The sequence below is a fragment of the Aulonocara sp. 'chitande type north' Nkhata Bay genome, linkage group LG8 (assembly GCF_057382095.1).
Source record: "Aulonocara sp. 'chitande type north' Nkhata Bay isolate Kocher_YH1m ecotype deep benthic linkage group LG8, A_spYH_male_GT1.1, whole genome shotgun sequence".
Classification (NCBI taxonomy): Eukaryota; Metazoa; Chordata; class Actinopteri; order Cichliformes; family Cichlidae; genus Aulonocara; species Aulonocara sp. 'chitande type north' Nkhata Bay.
In genome coordinates, this window is record NC_141351.1 from 8,573,370 (window position 1) to 8,582,950 (window position 9,581).

Sequence of the window (9,581 nt, forward strand, 5' to 3'; positions counted from 1 at the left end):
TAAAAGAATGACATTTCAGAACTGCTCTGTTAATCTGTCCTTCTTCCTTTTGCTGTTATGAGTAGTTTTTCACCTAGTCTTTAACCTTCTCTATGTTCTCATATAAATTCTTTTCTTTATGGCAGATGTCGATAAAGATATGGCTGCCTCTTCAATATTCTTCAGCGTTTATTTGGCTGGAGGTGAAAGAGTCCTGCCATCGTTCATCACTGAACAATTTTCTTCTGTTTTTCTTCTACAGAAGTCTATTTGACTTTCATTTAAATCTGTGACTTTATAATAACAATTTTTTTGTGACATGTAAGCATATTTAGATATATGATTGAGGAAAGTATGAATAAAGTAACCCATTAACAGCTGATTAGCACCTAATACTTTTAGTTAAGATTATTAAAAATCAAGCAAGATTAGTCAGTTTGATAGAAACACAGATTTTTGTGTTACAAATCCTTTTAAAAGTTGAAGTACAGATTTAACCTTGTTGCTCAAATAGAAATGAAAAAGGACAAATTCTGAAAAGTATTTAAAATATAAAAGTAAAAAGTATCCCTGTAGATAACTTTTTTTAAAAGAAGTTGTTCTACAAAACTGCATCTTATAGTATGATAATATGAACCAAATTCCCTGTGAACAGTTTTACTTTTAGCTAGAAGACAGTTTCCTGTGTGACAAACTGTGCGCGGTGTGTATTTGCTGATGTTTGTTGGGCTGTTTGAAATGTTGCATTAAAAATTAGAAATGCTATCATTAATAGCTGACAGCAGAGTCATTCTCCTGATAAATGACTTGTAGAAAAATGCTTTGATTGGCTGAAAGTCTTCGTGTACAGCCCTGGAACTTGTCTGCTTGCTTTTCACGAGACTTTCATTATCTAATGTGCAGTGCTGGGGGTGAAAGTCGGGTGTCTATGGTTCCCTGTGTCCTCACCTAAGAAAAGCACCTGTCTGATTTTCCACTGATACCCTGGGGGTGAGAAATTAATCAGCTCAGGATCCAGTGTCCCCACAGCCACCCCTCCCTTGGCTGACCCTGACCTCAGCTTTAGCCCAAGTGACACACCATCCCTGTGGTGATCGAAAGCTCTCAACTCCTTTCGCATTGGTGCGAGTATGTTTACTCAAACACTCTTAATATCGTTTTGAAGTACATGTGCTTTTCTACACTATTTCCTTCCTAACAGAAGAGACTTTAGTATGTCAACTTTAGTAAGAGACTCAATCAGATGGAAATATAGCACCGCAACACATTTAAAATCATACAAGCACAGTAGTCCCATATTTATAGCAACCAAGATTATCCAGGGTGGGTCACTGGAAGTGAGTTTGATTATATTAATGACAAGATCATAAGATAGTAGGTAGCCATAGCTAATTAGCTCCCACATTTTTAATCCAATCACATTTGAATTATAAATCCTCCCTATTTTGGTTCCAGGGAGCTAAGCCTTTATGGCATTTTTTAAAAGTGGTCTTCAGTAATAGTTGTCTTTTGAAGGCCTTTGAATGTTTTTCTTTGGCTGTTTATTACTCACTTTCATTTGTTAAGCCACTTAACACTGACCTATGAATCATTCAAGCATAGAAAGGTACCTAACTCAAGGGATTAAACAGTGTTGTGTCTATGCGTATTAGACAACTTAGAAAATAATCAGTTTTAAACATTTTAGACACTTTGTTACTAACATAATTTAACAAGCATAAAATATTTAAATTGGAAAAACTATCTACAGCAGATGAACTCTCTCAGAAAGTTATGTCAGTAAGAAACAGAAAAACTTCCCAACAAAGACCTGACACAGAACCTGAAAGATGTACCTAAGTCTCCAGTTGATCTTTCTGCTGTTCACTGAAGCCTCATCAGAAATGGTCTCAGTGGAAGGGCGGGGCTTCCCATGTCAAGACGTCCCATTCTTAGGGAAGGGAAACAAGGAGAAAAGGCTGAGGTATGCCACATTACACAAGAACTGGACTGAAAGTGGCAACAGGTCTGATGAAGTGATGAATCCAGTTTTTAAAAATTTTGGTGTATCCAGAGAAGGTCGGGTAATGTAGAATAAAAGTAGACTAATGAGTGCCTACATCATAAACTGTGTAAAACACAGTGGAGGCTCTGTCATGGTTTGGGGCTGTATTTCTGTACAGTTCTGTCGGAGCTTGACAAAAATAATGAATGCAGAAAAGTATTATCAAAGTTTGGTCCACTATGCAGTGCCAACACCTGATTTACAAGGATTTTTTTCAGCACAACAATGATCCTAATCCTTACAAACACACTAAAAATGCAATAAAAGCCATACCAAATACCAGCCATACCTGAATTTAATAACTTGCACTGGTACACTATCAGTCATGGATTGGTCTCCTCAGAGCCTGGACCTCAACATTATTGAAGCAGAGTGGGATCATCTTAACTTAACAGAGAACAGAGGCTGCCAACATCCAAAGAAGAGTATTGAGTGCCAGAGTTCAGGTTGTGTTGAAGAATAAAGGTGGTCAGAACAAATACTGAATTGAACTGGACAAATCCTGTATTTTATACTGTATTTACATTTATATTTACAAAATATAAAGAAATAAGGGGTGGTTCAAGATTTTTGCACAATACTGTACATACTTTCGTTTTTTACCATTTCATCCTTGCAGTTATGTAAAGGCAAGAATTCTCCACAAGAACATAATGAACATAGTGATTTGACACTGATATAGCATTGACAGACTTACACTGCAGTTACATTTTTACATGTTGTAGTGTTTTGGGATTTTTTTGAGGGGGGGCTCAAGGATTGGACTTGTCACATCACATGGCTGAAAATGAATTGTACTGTAGAACAATGTAAAAGATCTTCTATTGACATTTTGAGAAATCTTGTGTCCAGCATGCTGTCAGCTTATTGAATGCACTGCCATAGATTCTGGATTTTGCAATGAGGAAGGAGATGTGAAAATTTTGATTCTGAAAATTTTGAACACAAAACATGATTTTTATCAAATCTAAGTTGTCCCCTTTCCCTTCACCGATAACAAGAAATAGACTAATTCAGCATTTTTAGCTGTGACACATTCAACACCTGGCATCTCGGGTAAATAAGCATCTACAACGACAGCTGGGAATGTTTGTTGATTTGTGGAAAAATGCGATTCCCGTTAAACTAGATAAGTGCAGAGCAAGATTTTTCCTTGTTCATTCGTTTCAGGATTAAGGCCATTCAGGTACTCTTAATTTATCCACATAAAACACTTAATGACTGTTTTTTATGTAAGCCACCCTTAGCTTTAGTGCAGCTAAAGCAGTGTTCCCACTTAATGATGTAATGTTGGATAAGAGATGGCAAAATTCATTACGACACATGTGGACATGACACAAGTTCAGCCTCTCTCTTTTGCAGAACTGATTATGTCTTCAGGGGCTCTTGGTTCTGTCTTTGTGATGTTTATATATTAGAGATGCTTTCTTCACAGTAAAATCAAATAATCCCTTGCATTTTCTTGTGGGTTAGCTAATATTAAGAACAAGTAGTCAGCAGATAAATGTGAATGTTCACACAATTTTTTATTTTTTGCTTCTCCAATCTTGTTTTTGGAGCAGCGATGTGACTGGACAGTTAAGAGTTGGTCCAAAGAATTAGACATGGTTTCAGAACTGAATGAAACCAAGTGATACTAGACCAAAAACCAGATCTCATACTATCATGTAGTCCATGGAGATAGAGGAGAATGAAGGTAAGATCTTTATACCGCTGTCTTGTTCTGCGTGTGCAGCTTCTTTAATGGTTGCATTTATGCATTTACATGCATATAGAGACTGTGTGCACATGCCGCTATTTGTAGCAGGTCTAGCTCCTTGGGAGCCCACCCTCCATCTGTCGATGCTACACAGCGGAGCCCAGTGAGGCTCTAATTTTACCCTAAATTTACCAGCAGCTGACCTACCAGCGTCATAGATGCTCATCACTAAGCATTGCAGACTTTGTCTTTGCCTTCTCGCTCATACTGTCTACTTTACGTTCTCCCTCATTCCATCAACATACACTCAGGAGGACCATGCTCCTTAAGCACTTATGTGCTTTCACACCTACACACTCATCTGTAATGTCATCAGAATAGACATACCAGACAGTAGATTAATGCTAAATAACAAAGAGCTTTTGGAAGTTATAGATATAATTGGACAACTTAAATGTCATGCGGAACAGGAGGTTGAACAAATATACAAGTGTGTTGTTTGACTGGTATGTTGAGGTGATGCAATAGAGGCCTGTGGCCTTGGAAAAATGAATTAACCAGTGGGGCATATGGTAGATTTTTGCAGGCATATGGTGAGATGCCATTTGCCCCTCTAGCTCGGGGCCTTTTTGGAGAATACTGCAAGATACCATTCATAAGCTCAGCTTTACACGTTAGAGTTGAGAGTGAAGAGGATGTGCCAGGACCATGTACTATGCTATGCTAATTTTTAAAAACATTAACTTAGAGAGGCTTTTTTGGGGGGTATGTTGTTTGTCCAGCTGCACCTTGGGGATTTTGACTGATACTGGTGTGCAGACACCAAGAATTTCAGACTTGGATGACTTTCTGCCATCATAGTTTATTTATTAGGAAGTCATGGTGTCCTTAAATACACCAAACAGACTCAAAATGGTGAATGCAGTCAATTACCTGTTCGTGTTCTGATAGATGACAGAGCTGTTAATTTCATAGTCACTAACACAGCCACAGAGAAAGAAAGAAAGAAAGTGTACTTTATTGGTCCCCGTGGGGAAAATACCTCTCTGCATTTAACCCATTCACTCAGTGAAGCAGTGGGCAGCCATTGGGCGCCCGGGGAGCAGTGTGTAGGGACGGTACCTTGCTCAGGGGTACCTCAGGGTAGCTGTTCAGGGGAATCGAACCCCCGACCTTCTGATCATGGGGCCACCACTCTACCTACTGAGCTATCCTCTGCCCTAGAGGTTTGAACTCTAAAGGAAACAGATGATCCTTTCCTCTTTAGTCCCGGAGATGCAGTGTCCATGTTTTCCAAATAATCTTAACATCTGGCTTCCTATTTGTGCGACAAATTTTTAACCTGCATTTGTGGATGGCATGGTGAACTGGTACGGTAAAAAAAAATAGTAATTTCCGGATGTTTTCCTGACAACGTGGGGTGATTTTCATGTCTGTTTTTAGTGTAGTCCCTCACAGAAATTTCTCCGGATTCTCTGAATCTTCTGATGATATTATGTACCGTAGATGATGAGGTATTCAAAGTCTTTGCAATTTTATGTTGAGGAACATTATTCTGAGTTGGTTCACAATTAATAGATGCAGTTCTTGTGAACCTCTTTCCATCTTTGCTTCGGAGAAACTCTACCCGTCACCAAAACATTTTTATAGCCACTCTGTTACTGACCTGTTGCCAATTAAATGAATTAGTTGAAAAATGTTCCTTCTTTTTATTGCCGCTTTCTTCCCAGCCTCTTTTCCACCCAACTTTGCTGAGACGAGTTGCTGTGATCAAATTCAAAATGAGCCAATATTTTAATGAAATAATGAATGTTTCTGAGTTTGAACATTTGATATGAGATCATTGCAGATCATTGAATTTTACTTTTGTTTCTTTTATTTTCCCAAATTGTTTGGCAGTCAGGATTATGTGATAGCAAAGTTTCCTCCATTCATCTTTTACCCAATTCAGGTGACTCTGGAGCCTAAGCTCCTGAAGTAAAGATTAATTTAACAATAATCCTAAATGCTAGCATTGCTTATTGTTCCCACATGCCAGGGCAGCATGTTGGTAAAGTGGTTAGCAAGCCTGCCTCATAGCAATAGAGCTGTGTTTTAGTCAGCTGTTTTTTGCACAGGTGTGGAGAAGCAAAAGATGTCTTTTCAGTTAATTGAAAAGTCAACAGATTAACACCTTTCACTTTTTCACCAACTATTTAATTATCTCAGCTCTGTGAATTCAGATTGTTTTTGCAAATCAATGTTTGCTCTTTCTAATTGTCCGTTTTAGAGTAGATAAGGACAGGAGTACAGTTCAACAATATTCACACCCATATATCCCTTGGGGTTGGTGTGGTAATACCAATTGTTCTCAACTTTGGAGCTTTTCAGGTTAGGTTCAGCGTTGCATGGCAGTAGCTGATCGCTAGGCCACGGCAGTGTCGTTGCGTCAGCTTTATTCTCCACTGAGGCTTTACGCTAATTCACTGCATCCGATCCTCCAGCAAGGCGCTCAATGGCCCCGCTCACTGGCTCCAAAGGCCAAACATTTCTCCCTTTGTTCCCTCGAGAGAGGCTGGATTTAAAGGGTTGGCAAGGGAAGGGAATGATATTCAGCAATTTTCTTTTTTTTTTTTTTTGCTATTGCTATTGTTGAAGTGAATGAAGTTCACCACCACTTTTAAATCTTTAGCGACAATCTGGTAGAGTAGCGTACGTAACTAATAAGAATGTGTATTTGCGTATCACTGACCTGGGATAAGACACAGGGATTCACTTTGGCTTTGGTGAGAGATTAGTCTTTTTTAGTTGCTATCCCTCTTTAACAGCTCTCACTGTGGGCGTGTGGATCGAAGTGAGAAATAGACCGAGGCTGTGTGAAAGCCAGCCCTCATTTTAGTTATGGGAATCACGTAATGTTGAGATACAGATTTATCAGGTACACTGATTCATATCAATCACTCGTTTTGAACTACAAACACACACATTACTAGAGACTAGGTTTATGCTCATGAAATATTGATCCCATAAGAAAACATTCTCACTGTTTAGGAACTTTTGTTCCTGTGTTGAGTATATGTCATTTTTCTGACTCAGTATTCAATGTGGCACTTAAGCAAAAAAATCAAAACAAAACAAAACTGGCATTTTGAAATATTATTAATGTTGTTCAGCAAATCACAGCATGCTGAATAATATTTGGAGCTGAATAATACACATACACATATATACACATATATTGCAACCATGTGTAAGTGCAAGTTACTATCTTTGAAATGGTTCTTTCAAAAACGAGGCCCAGATCTGTGGAGCCAGTTGCCATCTTCATAATAATGGATTGGATTGATATAGCGCTTTTCTAGGCACCCAAAGCGCTTTACAATACCACTATTCATTCACTCTCACATTCATACACTGGTGGAGGCAGCTACAGTTGTAGCCACAGCTGCCCTGGGGCAGACTGACAGAAGCGAGGCTGCCATATTGCACCATCGGCCCCTCTGGCCAACACCAGTAGGCAAGTAGGGTAAAGTGTCTTGCCCAAGGACACAACGACCAGGACAGAGAGCCCAGGGATCAAACCGGCGACCTTCCGGTTACAGATGCGATTCCCAACCCCCTGAGCCACGGTCGCCCTACGCCCTTCATAGTGGCTTGAATGCATCAAGATGGCAATTAAATGGAGTCAATGCTATCATTGTGGTATCAGTTTGTGTTTGAATGTGTTTAAGTTGGCAATTACCTTCAATCTGCGATCTATACGGCCATCGACTGGAATAAATCGTCAAAAATCGTGAATCTGTTCTAAATCTTTTGCCACCTACATAAACAGAAATTTGTATTAACCAGTCAGTTTCAGAGTCCTGCCAGAATCTCATAGATCTGAAAAAGTAATTCAAAACATTTCTCCACAATAATGACAAAGTTGCTGCAAAGTAGTGATTTAACTGCAAAATTACATTGTTGCTCGACAGCCTTGGTTTTAAAAAGGAGTATTACCAGGATACAACAACCAGTCACCAGTGCAGACTGACCCAGCCGGACTGACCTGTAAAGTTAACTTGCAATCAAAAGTGGTGGTCCAGAGATTATTGTGTTGCTACTTGCAGTTGATCTGCAACAGCCACCGTTTATTTACAGTAGTGTAATTGAGCTATTAAATAGTTGCTACTTAAGACCTTTGCACAACAGAAAAATATAATTAGTTCAATTAAATCACTGCATTTGGCAACAAGTGCACTAGTGACTCAAATCGCCCGCTGGGACTGAATGCACAATGATATGAAAATAGTAAGATATTACTCTTTTACCTCAGGCACTGCTCAATTTGAGTAGTCTCAATCTGAAATTATTTTCCTGTCTGCTCAGATGTGGTCCCAACTCTCCTAACAAGAGCTCAAACTGTCCCACTGACAATTTGAAATATGTACGAAAGTGGCCGTGATACAGCTTCAACTCCTGGATCAAACCATGAAATGTTCCATGCTGCTCATGACAGTTGGATGGACCCAGAATCTCAGTTTCTTACTTTTCTTCTTAACAGTCAGGACCAGCTCATCATGGCTGAATATTGACTTCATCTTTTTTGACAGTGTGTTTTTAAAGGGCGAATTGTCTGTGAAAACGCAATAATTTAGCGTTACCTGATAAGTTTGGATGCAGAAAATTCAGGATTTCATGATGTTTTTTCGCAACACGTTTGGTGTGAAAAAAAAATTGCTACAAGAATTTTAATGACCAAAACCTGAGCACAGACCTCTTGGACAGGTTGTTAGTACAATGCATAACTGCACAGAGGGTCATGTTATTTGTGATGTAATCTTATTAAAATGCTCCAAAATATAAAAACACCACAATCACAGTTGAGGGTTTGAGTTCAGTGGCTTGATTAAACAAACGTGAAAGCTCGCAGACATCTACCAACTGCAGTCATTTGTGTCAGCATCCATTTTTCACTCAAAGCGGTGTAATCGAGCCCAATTTTTAGCCCTAATACAATCTAAACGACAGCGTCATTATTTAGCCCTGGAGGATGGCATTTCACACAGCCATAAACAATTCCTCAAATGGATTTAGGTGTAAAGTTGTACCTTTTGGGCTTTCTTTAGATCACTTGCAGTTTTAGTGCGTCTAATCTCGTGACTTTAAAAACCTAAAGCTGCCCACTCATAATATTATCCAATTCAGGAGACACTGGGAGGGGATGCTCTCATTACAGCAGTACGCCTCCTGAGTGAGCCCTCCTGTCACCATGAGGTTCAGACCCACAGCACTGTGAAAGAAAAGGTGCAAACTGCCACTCAGCACTCTTCTCTATTACACTGATGGGGAGAGCTTCTTATTAACCTGACAACACATATGTCAGTAAGATTAGGACTGAGAGTACCCCCTGAGGTTTGTCACACCTGTAACCCCATCTCATTCCTACTAAACATTTCACCAAAGTTAACACTTTGCTATAATTCAGTAAAAGCTGTTTCTATGACCTATTGGCCTGATACAAAAGTGTCACGCTGATCTTTACACTTGTTTTCACAAGATGTGTGTTTCAGAATTCAGTCCCAGTTAATGTAATAATCTTTATCCTTGTTCAGTGTCGAAATCACTGATCAGGCTGCCTTATTCCTGACAATAATTCAGGCTCACAGAGATTGTTTTGCCCAAACACTGCCTCCTACAAATAAATGTAATTTTGTGTTAGGGCGCTCACTCTGGCTGCAGCACAAGTGTCCTACACCTGCAGTGTTATTCACTGTGTTGCATCACATCTTTACCAGGCAACAGAAGTAGAGGACAGGAAGATCACAAGTGATGATGCTTCATGCTTTCATTTTTATGGACTTCTCTTATTTTTGGGCACACAAAATACCTCAAGTGGCT